Here is a 15,777-nt window from a genome sequence, read left to right on the forward strand (position 1 = left end):
GAAATCTAAGAGCAAATCAGTCCACATAGTGACTGATGAAGTAGCTGGACCTTCACACTCAGCAGGAGACAGAGCTGGAGATCATCACCCGCTCTCTATCCCTGGGTGAGCTGCGTGACCTGCGGAGAGAGTTCACCTGCCAGACAAACGAGTCCATCCTGACCTGGCTGCTCCGTATCTGGGACGCTGCAGCCAATGACACCATTCTGGACAAAAGTGAGGTCAAGCAAATGGTATCCCTGTCCTGGGATGTGGTCATTGACCAGGGGATCAGGAAAAAATGGGAAACTCTCAGCTTCTGGCAGTAACTGCTGGCAAGTGTGAGAGAAAGATACCTTTGTAAGGAGGACCTCCATGTGCAGCAAGGACAGTGGAACACTATGGAGCAAGGTATCTGATGCCTGAGGGAATTAGCTGTGCTGGAGATCATTTTTTCAGAGGATAAGAGATTCCCTGAAAGTCCAGACAGTGTCCAGTGCACATCACAGGTATGGCTGAAATTTGCACAGCTAGGGCCAGAAACATATTCCTGTTTTTTAGCGACTGAAATACTAATGCCTGAATAACAGGCCCTGAGCCAAAGCTGACCTATAGATGAACCTTCCAACCAAATGTTGTATATATATTGATTCATTAACAAAGTCATTTTATAGGTGTCCATTTATTGGCAAAATATGCATTTACCTTTCCATATCTAGGAAATAACCAGGTAAGGCCACATCTGGCCTAATTAAGGGGGTATAGGATCAAAGACAACTCCTTTAGTTTCTCCTTGAGCCCTGGCCAGGCTTTGGGAGAAAGCCAACAGCAGAATGATATTAGAAATTTAGTTAGCCTGTTTGTTTAACACTATAAAAGCTGGGCTACTGTCACAGCAAAGTTGGGGGAGCCTCATGGCCTGCAAAGGTGGATGCATGTCTTGAGTTTCCAGTTACGCATCCAGTTGTTGGCCAGTCATTGGTGTTTCCCAGGGATCAGTGTTGGACCATGTCCTGTTCAATATCTTTACTGATGATCTAGATGAGGGGATTGAGTCCACCATTAGCAAATTTGCTGATAACACCAAGCTAGGGGGGAGTGACGATCTACTGGAGGGTAGGAGGGATCTGCAGAGAGACCTGGACAGGATGGATCGATGGGCTGAATCCAAGGATATAATTATGCCTTAGGTTTTAACTTTTGTATTTTTCAGATTCTGTACTGCTTAGTGTGTAACTGAAGTTTCTTGTAGCCTGTTAAGTTCTGCTCTCTCACACTAGGTAGACATAACAAAGCCTCTCCAGGCCTGCTCTTCAAGGACACTCAGATCATCCTAGGTCCAAAAAGTATAAACCAAAGAGCCTCTAAGGGGGGCAGGCAGAGGGGAAATTGCATCATTAAACCGAAGCTTTAATTGGAGAATTAACCCTGATATGCAAATGAACCAAACTTATAAAAGTGTGAAGAACTCGTGACTTGTTGTCCATCTTAGGGTCCATCTTGGCAATAGCCTCTGGCTCCTCAGGGGGTATCTTTGAAGGCCTTTCAAATAAATACCTACTTTTATTGCCCTACTCCTGTCTAGTCTCTGTATCTAGGAGGCCTCTTAAGGCATCAATAAGGTTCAGCAAGACCAGGTGCCAGGTCCTGCACTTTGGCCACAACAACCCCATGAAGCACTACAGGTTGGGGACAGAATGGCTGGACAGTGGCCAGGCAGAAACCTGGGGGTGCTGATTGACATCAGGCTGAACATGAGCCAGCAGTGTGCCAATAGGCCATGCTTCATGGGCAGAAAACATGATTCTGAAGGTACCCCATGTAAATGCTCACATGCCTAAAGGCATGCTACTGAAAAACATCAGAACAAGGAACAGGTGGATAAGGCTGCCAAAACTGAATTAACTCAGGTAGACTTAGACTGGGAAGGAAAGGGTGAGCTATTTATAGCCCATGAAACATCAGGGCATCTAGGAAAGGATACAACAGACAGATGGACTCATGATCAATGGGTGCACCTGACCACAGAGGCCATCACACAGGTGTTTCACAAATGTGAAACCTGTGCTGCAATCAAGGGAGCCATGTGAGGGAAACCTCCTTGGAATAGAGGGCGGCATCTGGGTTTCCAGTATGGTGAGGCCTGGCAAACTGACTGCACTGGATCACTGCCATGGACACACCAAGACAAGCATTACATACTCACCATGGTAGAGGCAGCAACTGGCTGGCTGGCAACATACCCTGTAAACCATTGCCACTGCTTGAGACACCATCTCAGGTCTTGAAAGACGCATTTTGTGGCAACAGGGTACCCCAGAGAGAACAGAGTCAGACAATGGGACTAATTCTTGAAACAACCTTATAAACCCTTGGGCAAAGAAACATGGCATTGAGTGGATACATCACATCCCTTATGACCCATAAGCCTCTGGAAAGACTGAGAGGTATGATGGACTGCTGAAGACTATGTTAAGTGTTTGGTAATGGTGCATGGAAGGATGGGGATGCAAATTGAGCAGAAGCCACTTGGCTGGTTAACACTAGGGGATCTGCGAACCTCCCTGGTCCTGCCCAAATAAAACCCCTACACACAGGGGGAGGAGATAAGGTCACATGGGAAGCAGCTGGGGAAGTCGGTATATATCAGCACATAGCGTGGCCAGCAGGACTAGGGAAGGGATTCTTCCCCTGTACTTGGCAATGGTGAGGCTGCACCTTGAGTACTGTGTCCAGTTCTGGGCCCCCAATTTAGGAAGGATGTTGAGATGCTGGAGTGTGTCCAGAGAAGGGCAACAGAGCTGGTGAAGGGTCTGGAGCACAAGTCCTATGAAGAGTGGCTAAGGGAGCTGGGGGTGTTTAGCCTGGAGAGGAGGAGGCTCAGGGGAGACCTTATCACTCTACAACTGCCTGAAAGGAGGGTGGAGCCAGGAGGGGGTTGGTCTTTTCTCCCAAGCAACCAGTGACGGGACAAGAGGACACAGTCTTAAGCTGTGCCAGGGGAGGTGGTTTAGGTTGGACATTAGGAAGAAGTTCTTCACAGAAAGGGGGCATTGGAATATGCTGCCTAGAGAGGTGTTGGAGTCACTGTCCCTGGAGGTGTTTAAGAAATTACTGGATATGGCACTTAGTGCTGTGGTCTGGTTGAGAAGGCAGTGTTAGGCCATGGGTTGAATGTGGTGTTCTCAGAGGTCTTTGCCAGCCTAGTTGATTCTGTGATTCTGAATGAAGTCACACCATCACTGAGTGCTGCCGTGACAGACATGCTGGAACTTTAGCATGAACTGGAGTCCAAGGCAGCAAAATGGGACTCCACTCTTGACAGTGCAAATGTGTTTTTTGCTATTCTAGCAGCAGAATGCAGGCCACAGTTTGCTGTCACCTGGATGGACGTGCAGTGTACTTGGAATTGACTGCATCGGGGTGGAAGTACAGTCCCACCATTTTCTGTGGACTGATCCCGACTGCACTGAAAAGGGTGAGGTTCCAGAACACTTGCAGTTTATCAATGACTTATTGTATGGGGCAACACAACAGAAGATGTTTTTGAGAAAGGGGAGAAAATAATTCAGATTCTCCTGAAAGCTGTTTTTGTCATTAAACAAAATAATGTCAAGGGACCTGCCCAGGAAATTCAGTTCCTAGGAGTAAAGTGGCAAGACAGCTGTCAACAGATTCCAACAGAGGTGATTAATAAGATACCTACCATGTCCTCACTGACCAGCAAGAAAAAAACACAGGCTTTCCTAGGCACCATGGGTTTTTGGAGGATGCACATCTCAGAATACAACCAGATTGTAAGCCCTCTCTACCTTGTGACATGGAAGAAAAACAGCAAGCCTTTGAACAGATCAAACAAGAAACTGCTCATCAGCAGCCCTAGGGCCAGGCAGGACAGGATGTGAATAACGTGCTGTGCACCACAGCTTGGAGCCTCTGGCAGAAGGTACCTGGAGAGACTCAAGGATGACCTCTTTGGTTTTGGAGTCAGGTATACAGAGTGATGCCTTAGGTTTTAACTTTTATATTTTTCAAATCCTGTACTGCCTAGTGTCTGAAGTTTCTTGTAGCCTCTTTATTTCTGCTCTCTCATGCTAGGTAGACAACAAAGCCTTTCCCGGCCTGCTCTCCAAGGACACCTAGACTGTCCTAGGCCCAAAAAGTATAAACCAAAGAGCCTCTGAGAGGGGGGCAAGCTGAGGGGAAATTACATCATTAAACTGAAGCTTTAATTGGAGAAATAACCCTGATATGCAAATGAACCAAACCTATAAAAGTGTGAAGAACTCGTGACCTGTCGTCCATCTTGGGGTCCATCTTGGCAATAGCCTCTGGCTCCCCAGGGGCTATCTTTGAATAAATATCTTTCAAATAAATATCTATTTTTATTGCCTTACTCCTGTCTAGTCTGTGTGTCTAGGAGGCCTCTTAAGGCATCAAGAGGATCTGAGGCCATCTACACTCCAACTGCGAAGAGAGTCTTGCGGCCTTATGAAGGGGTTCAAGCTGCCTCAGAGGTGATTGGCACTGAAGCACAGCTGCTTCTGGCACCCTGACTACCAGTGCTGGGCTGGATGTTTAAAGGAAAGGTCCCTGCAACCCATCATGCCACCAATGCTACCTGGAGTACATGGATTGCCCCCATTACTCAAAGAGCTCGAATAGGAAATGCAAATTGCCCTGGGATCTTGGAAGTCATCACCAACTAGCCTGAAGGTGACAACAACCAGCCCACCTTTCCCACAGGTGAATGCAATTCAGATATGTTTATATATATTCTCCTATAAAGAGAGACAACTCATTCCAGAGGGTACTCGTTTAAATTGTCTGAAACCAAGACACGAATGACTGGGAAAAGGGAAATAGACCCCCATTTTTAAAATGGGAAAGCCAAAGACCCAGGGAACTACAGACCAGTCAGTCTCACCTCTGTGCCAGGCAAGATCATAGAGTAGATTCTCCTGGAAATGATCCTAGGGCACGTGGCAAACAAAGAGGTGATTGGTAACAGCGGCCATGGCTTTACTAGGGTCAAATCATGCCTCTCAGATTTGGTGACCCTCTGTGCCGGGGCCGCAGCGTTGGCGGGCGGGGCAGAGAAAATGACATCGTCTTCCCGGATTTATGCAAATCGTTTGACAGTGTCCCGCATGACATCCTTGCCTACGACCCTCCCACCCTGCCCGCCCCAACAAGTTCGTATTTGTCCGCTCATTCTTGGGGTAGTGGGGTGGGGTTCCACGAGCTGGGGTTCCCCTTGCCCCGCCGCCTGGCACAGCAATAACCTGTCGCATATCCTGCCATCCCCAGCGTATCACGAGCGGAGCGGAGCCCGTGAGCGCCGGTCCCTTCGCCGCGCCCCTCCCGTGCACCGAGCGGGCGGGGATCGCCCCGACCCGGCCGGGGGCAGAGGCGGTGCCGGGGCAGGAGCATCCTCCCGGCGGCGGAGGGCGCGGGCGGCCCGGCGGCACCAGCGGCCGCACGCCCCCGCCTCCTCCTCACCCCCCAGAGCCGCCGCCGTGCCCGGGCCGGGCCGCCCCGCTCGCTGCCCGCCGGCTGCGCGGGACGGCCCCGCTTCACACACAGGCAAACGCAGGGCAAGCGTCCCCCGGCTTTCCTTTCCCCTGCCCCTTCCGTACTGGGGCACCCCAGCACTTCAGCCGCGGGAGGCGTCCAGACAGCCCCTCCGTGTTCTCCCTGGCCACCGCGGAAGCCACTGGGGCTACTCGCCTTGCAGCCCGCCCGCTGCTGCACCCTGGGCAGTCACCCATGCACCCTGGTCAGTCACCCATGCACCCTCCCGGGCTTCCCTTTCCTCAGGATCCTTTCTCCAGAGAGGCTTTTCTAAGTGGGACCTGCCGGCTGCAACAAGGGGTTTGCACACGGCGGTTACGATCCCAGTAAGAAAAGCATCTGCATTCTGTAAAGCATCATTTAAAATAAAACTTACAAAAGTTAACAGTATAAAGAAGGAGAACAGTAGAGTTAAACTTACGTCCCTTTAGATGCTGGAAACCCCGTGTTGTGCAGCACTGGAGAGTAGCAGCATGCCCTGCAGACCCCATCAGAAGGAAGGATTAGTCCCCGTTCTGGTCATTCAAGCTTTTATAGGATTTTCTTACAAGAAAACAACTCCATTCATCATTTCTATTGTCAAACAGAGAGGATGTTCACATGAGAACTTCTTGGTGCACTGTGAGATAAAGGCAAGGCCACGCAGGTGTGTAATCACTGGTATGAAGTGGGAGCTGCCCACAGGCTCCTCTGTTACCATCACACGACTGAATCTGCCCTGCACTGAGGCCGAGGTGCAGCATGGCCCAGGCCTGAAGGTGATGCTGTTGGTGCGCAGCACAGCACGGCCTTGTGCCTTCACAGATGCGCTGTTACATGGATCACTAATCCTCACTGTGCAATGGTCTTTAAGTCAGAATCACTGCAGGAACCCAAAAAAGTAGTTTGATATCTCCATCAGTCTAGATACAGTTTGGAAGGTCCTGAATTTAAAAAGCAATTGTTCTCTGTACCAGGGGATATTATAGGATATCGGTATGGAGTGTGTTGGTTATGCTGATAAGGTAGCAGTCTGTACGGAGTCCCTACACTGACGTTTTGACAGTATAATTTGTTATTTAAGAGAAAAGGATTGTACAGAGATAGGCTGAGTAAAAACTAGTCAGCAAGTTTTGATGTTCAGAATGTTAGCTGGAGTTCAGCTGGAACATGATCAATAGTTTTCATGAAGAAGACTTTGGCCTAGCAGGCCACATCCAGCTTCAAAATGAAAGAACCAGAGAGATTTATCTGTCACACATGGTATCTTCTCCCAGAGGTTTTTAGCTACAAGACATCCTTTGATTTGATTGCTGTAGTCTGACTACTAATTCCATTAAAGTCTGTTATAAACTCCAGAATGATACTGAAATTTATTGAAATTCTCTGCTGGCTACATAATAATTTTCTTTATATATTGACAGCAAGTATGTCTCCATCTCTGTCTTTTAGTTTCTCTTCCATGGATATTCCTCATTTTATTTTCCTTGCCATTTCACCAGTTGCTTTGTAAAAGTTAATTTCTCTAATGAGTGGAGCTACAGCAAAGAGTCACTTGTGTAATGTTTGGACTAACTTAAAGCTCCACTGATGTGGCCAGGGGTCATCTCACAGGCCTTGCTGCAGAGCAGACCTCTCTGAGCAGCACTCACTATCCTCCACCTCCTCCTGTTCCACAGTACCTTGGGATTGGTGCTTATTTGTCTTACACAAAGTTCTTCTGCAAACACAGCAAGCAAGCTAATGTCTTTACCAAACAGCAGAAGCAAATGAGGAAAGCCAAGCAAACTTTTCATGTGAAGTTCCTGAACCATGCTTACTTCACATAGCAACACTTAAAGCCATTTCTTTCTGAGGACAGCAAACATAACCTCTTACATCATCAGTGTTGTAGTCTGAGAAGGATCTTTTTGGCTGTTCTGCTGCCCTTGAAGTAAACATGACAGAGATTGTCATTCCCCTTGTAAGTCAGAAGGACCATCTGGCACTATATTAGAACAGTATTCTATTAAATTCATCAGCATGCTAATTATAGGATGCCTAGTGAATGGTTAAACTGCCAGATGCTATGAAGATATATCACTGTCTGTTTACGTAGTTAGGCAAACGTTTAATTAATCCTCCAGCTGCTGTGTCTGCTTTACCTATGAACATATTTAAATTGCATTCACCTGTGCAAAAGGCGGGCCAGTCATTGCCTTTCAATAAGAAAAGAAGCTTAAACAACTTTGGTGAAACATACAGCATGTACATGTATGATTTAACTGTGCATGCTGGTAATTGCATCAAAACCAGTTACAGACTCTTCCACTTCAGTTCCTGGATTGTGCTCCCTGATCCTTGAATAATCTTTTAGTGGTCTTGCAAGTTTTGAAAGCTGTTTTAGAAACTTCAGCAATGCCATGTTAGAAATCTCAAGATACAGCCTCAGTTAATAGGATGTCTACAAGTGATCCTACAGCCTTTTACTTTTCCCCATTCTAAGGAGTCTTTCATTCAGAAAATACTGAAGAGGGTAAGTGACCTTCCATTATCTCACAATATTTAATATTGGTCCCAGGGTGTTTAGCCTTCCCATGAGGCTGCTTCTTTAGTGAAACACTGAAAAAGAGAACTCATTTGGGGTGTGGCCTTGGCTAAGGATGATTTGCAAAGAGAGTATTACTCTTTCACAATTGAAAATGTTTCTACTTGGCTTGTGCTTGGCTCTATTTGGTATTCTAAGGTCTAGAGATGAGATCTGGAAAAATTGGACTTAGTGATCTAGCTAAAGTCTAGCCTCCATTCACTCAAGTTTCCATTACACTTCCCTTTTTTGTTTTTAGGAACCAGATTTCAGAAAAGGTGCTTTATTTCCACTTAGTATTGGGCCCATAGTCAGCCTGAACTTTTCTTAGAATCCATTCCAAGGCACGGGCATTGTGCAGACCAGAGATACATATGGACAACAGGCTGAGATTCAGCTGCAGATCCTGAGTCCCCTGAGTCAAGAGCTTTTTTGGATGGGCACCATCCTTTGCTGCACACAGTTTGTTGACCTCTGTTGATTACCAAAGGTGCATCATGCAACCGAAATTGCCAGAATTGTTTTTCATTTTTGCAAAAAGTCATTGACATGGTTTTGGAACGGGCCCACAAGCATTTTTCCAGACAATTCATGAGCACAGGAGTTACTGCATAACAAAGAGCAGTGCCAACAGGCAGACTAGATGCAGCCAAGCGTTTTGAAGGCTAAAGGAATTTAATAGCATTTTGTGACCTTTTTTGCCACAGTACTGACAAGAGTATGAAGAAATAGGATATACTGGGAAGTTATTCAGGAGATACCAGGGACATAGGCTTTAGGGGAAAAAAAGTGCAGAGTTACAAGCTTCTACACTGAAAGTAATAGTTTAAATAATTTCACTATTTTAAGCCTACTTTATTTATCATTTTCTTCTTCCTTTGCTAGCATTCTTCTTAGCCAGTTTTCATAATATGTGTCTCATGAGACACACACAGCCTTCCCTCTTGGGCACAAACACTCACAACATGATCCACGTGATGGCTACCTCAGGGTTAGATGCTGGTAAACATGCCTCATGCAGCTCAACAATTGAAATCCAGGCAGAATATTTGGGAGTATATGGTGGGCTAACCCTGGCTGGGTGCCAGGTGCCCACCAAAACTGCTCAGTCACTCCCCTACTGAGCTGGACAGGGGAGAGAAAATAAAAAAAAAAGGTTTGTGGGTTGAGATAAGGGCAGAGAGAGTTACCAATTACCATAGTGGGCGAAAACGACTCGACTTGGGAGAATTCGTTCAGTTTATTGACAATTAAATCCACGTATGATAATGAGAAATAGAACCAAATCTTACAACAACTTCCCCCCCACCCCTCCCTTCTTTCTGGGTTTAATTTCCCTCCTGAATTCTCTACTGTCTCCCCCCCAGCAGTGCAGGAAGCAGTGCAGGGAGGTTGCAGACAGTTCATCACACATCTCTACGGGCTGCAGGAGGATACCTGCTCCACGATGGACCTCTGTGGGCTGCAGGGCCACAGCTACCTCACCATGGTCTTCATCATGGGCTGCAGGGGAATCTGCTCTGGCACCTGGAGCACCTTTTCCCCCTCCTTCTCCACTGACCTTGGTGTCTGCAGGGCTGTTCCTCTCCCATATTCTCACTCCTCTCTCCAGCTGCAATTGTCGTGTTTTTTCCTCCTTCTTAACTCTGTTTTTCCAGAGGCACTATCTGATGGCCTTGGCCTTGGCCAGCAGCGGGTCCACCTTGGAGCCAGCTGGCATCGGCTCTGTTGAATATGGGGAAGCTTCTGGCAGCTTCTCACAGTTGCCACCTGTGTAGCACCCCCCAACCACCAAAACCTTGCCACACAGACCCAGTACAGAGAAAAGATATTGATGTCTCAGGAGCTGTGTTCAGTGCTTCAGAGCTGTGTTCAGTGCTTCTTGGAGTTTATGGTGTTTTCCTGGGAAAGCAGAAAGAATATATCTGTGGTCATTCCTTGCAGTTTTCCTTACTCTCTGTGTTTGGATTAAGAGTGTCTTGTCCTGTCACACACTCAGTTTTTTTGTGCTCTGTAAAGTCCTCTGTGGACTGGGCCTGCAGCACCAAGAAATGGCCTTTCCTCAGAAGCTCCCAGTAACTGGGAAAAGCACAGCACTTGCAAAGTGTTACATTTGATGGTTCTGGAAGTTTTTCCTGTTTCTTTTAAAGATACCAAAGTTGCTGACTTTCTAGGCACACTGGAAAAGGCATTTATGTAAGAGGGTTTTCAGAGGAGGCAGAGACATGCATTTCAGCTGACAGTGGAGGTAGATAGTTGGCTGAACTGCTGAGGCTTAACTTGACAGTATTTTTGCATAATTTATTATGGCAATTCCATAGGGCCTTGGGAACCGATCTTGATTTTTTAGATTTAAATAAATAAATGATGGATCGTGGGACAAACTGGCACTCCATTCCAGGAGATGAACCTGAGACACATCAAAGGCAGGCTCTCAGTGCCAGACTCAACTGCAGTTTTACAACTATGCTAAGCTATGCAATTATCTTAAACCACAATGATCCTGTTGGATTTGCAGGGGGAAATTTAGCATCAATCTCCTTACACAAAACAAATAAACAAAATCAGCACTGCCTTTTCATATTAACACAGCACAGCACAGCGCCAGAATGAATTATCATCTACATTCAGAAGCGCTGCTGCTGTGCTGGTTGCCTCACAGATAAATAAAAATGTATAACTCTTTGTCTGAGAAGCTTGTGACTACAGAGCACAGTGATGACCTGTGGAGATTGTGACAAGTAAGGTAACTGGGAAGAAACTGTGATTGTCCAAAGCAGTGCTGGTTAAGTCAGCATTTTACCCTGCTGGGGTATGCAGCCCTGCTGCTTTCATTCATTGTTGTCTCCATTTCTGTCCATTCCCTCAGCTCTAGGGAAAAAAGACTGCAAGAGTTAACCCTAAGACAGATAAAGGATGATTATGACAGAAAAGTATCCCCAGGACTAGAAGACAGGAGACAACCACCACCAAGAGATTGGGTGGCTAAAGTACTGTGAGGGAAAAAACAACCCAGGGTGCAATGTTCCTTTTAAACCAATGGGGAGAGACAGCAGGCAGCAAGGCAACAGAGATTAACTATGGCAATCAGTAAGCAAGCAAATAAATAATTAAATAAATAGCCATTACACATCACTTAACAGCATGATCATTGTCAGAGAAAACAGAAATTCTCTGGAGTTCCCTTCTCTGTCAACTGGGCTGGAATCCAGCAGAAGAACAAACTCAGAGGCAGCTTTCATTTAAAAGACAATTTGCTTATTAGCCAGGCAGAAAATCCCATTAAAAAGAGAGGAATTTCCATGACTGTGCTGCAGTATTAATTTTTAAATATTCTGCCAAAAACTTTGGGTATTTTGCATAAGATGAAACCATAATTCTGGATGGGACCTTGAGTGGGAGGTGGGACATGAGCTGACTTTCTCAGGAGAAGTCCCAGGAGGCAGTTTGACTTGAGAGACTTAAGATTCCTTCTCTGCCAGATGTATATATATATATATATTTCTAATCTGGATTAAACTGTTTGATGGGAATGTTTGCTTCCTGGCAGGGAGTGGGTATGTGCAATGTTGAATTTGACTCATGTCATTCCTTTTCTGCTCATTTGGTAATACTGTTTTGGCAAAAATAAGGTACTGACTCCTGGTATGTTAGTACTGCTAAACAAATGTGGGGCAGGGGGTGGGGCTGAGCACTGGTCCCCAACTCTTCTCTGCTGAATTTTTAGTTTGCTCAAGGGCTGACCTGACCACTCCAATGAATGTTTTCCAAGAGAGAGCCCAGGAGTGCTTCTGGGGAGAGTCTTTTCTCAGCAGCTCCTGCCAGAAGGCACCATGAATGAACCTGACCCTCCATCATTGGGGTATGTGCTCCTGCCACACGCTGGTGTGAATAAAACATCCACTTACAGGTTCTTGAAGTTCAGAGTTGCAGAGCAAACCCCAGATTATTTCAGAAAAAGAAAACAAGGTGAAGTTCCCCAGCCCTCTAAATCAGAATTTTGTTGCTGAAGGGGCACCAACTGGGTGCCAGAGGACATCCAGAGAGGGGATAGGGTGGGAGGGCTACACGGGGAGCACGTCCTGGGCTGTGTGGATGTGAGACAGTCCATGTCATTCAGGGATAGGAACCAAACCCTCTGTTTTGTTAGTTTTAATAGAATGGACATAGTCTTTGCCATCCCAACTTTCAACCTGAGATACTGGAGTTCAGACCCTCCTCCAGCTGCCCAGGGAGAAGAGCAAACATTTTTTCCCATCGAGAGCATCAGGCAGGTGTAAATCAGGGCTATGGCCAGAAGCTGCACATCTCAGCCCAGCACCAGCTCACAGGTGGGTTTTGCAAGGAAAACACAGCTAATAGATCTAATTAGACCCTTGCCTTCACAACGTGGTGGATGAGAGATCTCATCTGGAAACTCTCCCACAGAGAAGTTTTTTCTATGTTGTCACATGCAACATTCACCTAAGCTGAAGGAGGGGTCAGTTTTGCAACGTTAATGGATCAAAACTTTTTCCCCTTTAGCACCATGCTTGGTGCCACAGCACGGCAGAACCCCTAGAAATGCATACCTACATAAGCTTTTAGCATCTCCAGTTAAAATTTGTCCCTTCCTTTGCTCCAGGCATATTGTCGGTTACTGCATCTCAACTGCAGGGTGGAAAATTCTAGCCAAAGGGAATCTTCTATAAATTGCTGAATTAAATCATAAAGCACTCATATGACCATTTCACAAGATATTTTAACTGGAACAAACTCAGCAAGAATAGTCATGTGGAGATGATGAAGCTTTAACTCTGCAGTGCCATGACCTTTTGCTGATGGGAAAGTGCCCAGAAGGATTTTCTTGGGAATTGATTTTCCTCTTTAGCTGCTAATAAGAGATGTTGATAATAAAGATTAACCTAGGTATCTCTAAATAAAAATGGCATGCCTCTGCTGTGGTTCACTTGCAGGAAAATGGGTCTAAACCCCTTTCTAGATCTAAGGACTAAAAGAGAAGTACAATATGCAAAACAGTTATTATAATCCATCATTTTCACTGAAACAAAGCAGAACAACAAACAATTATGATAGTAGACTGAATCATAAAATGGCAGTATGCCAAGGTGTGTATCAGCTGAGTCTTCTTACTTGTCTGTTGGCAAAATAAGGAGGATTAGGGGAATGACTCATCTGTTGACTGGAAAATCTGCTTTAAAGTTGCAAAGAAATTCAAGCAACAACATTTAATAAGCAATAACTTGCTGAGCAAAAAGCTTCTGTTCACTTACAGCTGCACTCCCCAGCTTGTAAACTGTGGAATCTCTGGAGCAGCAGAACCAACCCAACTCTGATGTCAGTCCCTCATCACGAGTTTGCATCTTCTTGTGTTTGCTATGGTCCTAGTGAGTGGGGTCGTATTAGCAACAACAAAATATGTGATGTATTTGCATAGGGGAAAATGCTGTTTTTGCTGTAGCTGTCAGTGACAATTTTATTCCTGGTTGCAGTGCAGTCAGTGTTTTAACCTTTCCTACAAGTTTTGTCTCCTCCTATATAAAGTCTGGATTCCTCCTACACCAAGCTTAGATTTATAATGCAACTGAAGTTGTGAGTTTAAAACTATTTGTGGCCACCAAAGCGATGCCTGAGCTGTTGTAAAAGAGAAAAAAACATGCTGTTCAAGCTCAGACTTCAACCCCCCCTCATGCCCTGTTATCAGAGCAGCCAGCAGCTCCCTGCCCTGCAGGCGCTGGTGGGGGTTCCAAACAGTGCAGCAGCTCTGGGCAAAGCCACCCGTGCTGGGGAGGTCCTGGCGAACTGCCCGTCCATCGTCTTGTCTGAAGCCTGGGCTCATTCAGCCCAAGCTGCTGCTTTGTCTTCATCTCACAAAACCCCGATGTCACCAGACACCTCAGCAAAACGCAGGCTTCACTCTGCTCAGCAGCCTGGTGAGGATCTAGGTAACAGGTTTGTGTAAGTGCTATGTGGCTGTGCCTCCACTATGCATAACCACACTGTGTTGGTGTTTGGCAAGTGCCATCTGGTTTTCATTTTCTTTCACAGTGTAATTCATCACCTCCACCCCCACAGATTCACAGTGCAACTGCCTTTCTGCTTTCAAGACAATTTCAGCTACATTGAGTATGTTTTGATTTACTTTAGCTAAAACCCAGCAGACACTACCATCAAATCATTCTCCTTTAAGTTAAAAGTTATTTGATTTGCAAATTTTAGCAAGATAGGACTACTCATAAAATCTTAATTGATAAGGTAATAAGATGCTCAGAAGATGGAAGGACCAACCATATGATAACTCTGCTCACTATAATATAGGAAAATACTTTGGAGAAGCATCTTAAGCATATTAAAACCCATCAGGATATATAAACAGTAAGAGTAATAGTGAACAATTAGAAGAGGTGTAGAGATGAAAACACCTATTGTAGCTCAGTATAGGAAATTGTCTAATAGTCCATATTGTGACTCAAATTACTATTTCTTTTAAAAAGACTGGAAGCATCTTTCATTAAAAACTAATTTTTGAATCTTACACTGTGAGAGGGGAGACTGGCTTGTTCTATTTGTGGATCTGTGTACAGGAAAGGTCAGCTAAATACAATTAAAAGCTAAAAAGGAGTAAAAGAGCTGATTACAGAAGTAACAAAAACAAGTAACTGACAAACCAAGAAGAATGTTTTTGTTGTGGATTCTTGAGGCTTCTGGTGAGCAGTTTTCTCCCCTCCACTTAAACAGATACACTGTAAACACCATTGGACGTAGCTGTAAGGAAAACTGTAAAGAGAGAATAAGCTCCAAAGCAGCAGCCCACCTCTGGTGACATGGATTATTTTCTTTCTCAGTAACTCTGGAAGCCCACTTTGCACTGTAATTTTACTTTCTCCTCAGCTGGGTCTTAGGGATCACTTTACACAACAGTTATTTTCATTGAGTGGCATTGCGTGTCGAGGTATTGTGAATTGCAAACAGGTTTTTCAGGTTAAAGGGACATTGTCAGAAAACAATACTGTACATGCACATATGCACATTTAATACCTTATAAAATCTATTAACTCAAGCAGGCAAAAGCCTAGGAAGTGTCAGAGTTAATGCCATCTGTGCAACTCTAAATCTGCCCTTTCCCCACATGCATAATGGCCACGATCTTTAATGACATGATCACCAATTTATTTTCTCCCCAGGGGCTCCTGTCTCATTTAGTGTCTTCTGCTGGGTGGTCCTCCTTCAGCTTCCCATTCCTTGGAGATCTCCAGGCTCACTGCACAGCCAAACATCCACATATTTTCCACAGGGATAACAAGTGGAAATTACCTCATGCAGAGGACGTGACCTTTGCTGAATTTAAAGCCATATTTAGTAGGAAGGCATTAGAGCTTCTGCCTGTTTTAAAATTCTTCTAAATAAGTGGAAAACAATATACTTTCTTAGGTGTCACTGATTTAAGCAGAAGATAAAGCAAATCCATTGCATGAATGACTTCAGCCTGGATAGTTAACTTCAGAGGTGAAAAGTAAACAAACCCAATGTCTAATAAAGGTGAATGTTGGAAGGTTCTGGCTGGGTGACATGACTGGCTTTATCGATCACTCAGTTTGTATTTTGATAAGCCCACTGCAGTCCTGGGAGTTTCCTCAAGAACCTTGTTGAAGAAGAGGAACCGGACACCAGAGGCTGGG

General features: G+C 45.4%; 1 protein-coding gene across 1 annotated transcript in view; it reads right to left on the reverse strand.

The window, feature by feature from the left end:
* Nucleotides 1-6,066, reverse strand: part of LOC138108724 (uncharacterized) — a 30,943-nt gene extending 24,877 nt beyond the window's left edge. The window contains exon 1 of the mRNA XM_069011768.1: nucleotides 5,975-6,066. The gene's annotated coding sequence lies outside the window, so the exon portion shown is untranslated. The remainder of the gene's footprint in view (nucleotides 1-5,974) is intronic.
* Between the last annotated feature and the right edge of the window lie 9,711 nt (nucleotides 6,067-15,777).

Source organism: Aphelocoma coerulescens, chromosome 1, assembly GCF_041296385.1.
Source record: "Aphelocoma coerulescens isolate FSJ_1873_10779 chromosome 1, UR_Acoe_1.0, whole genome shotgun sequence".
Classification (NCBI taxonomy): Eukaryota; Metazoa; Chordata; class Aves; order Passeriformes; family Corvidae; genus Aphelocoma; species Aphelocoma coerulescens.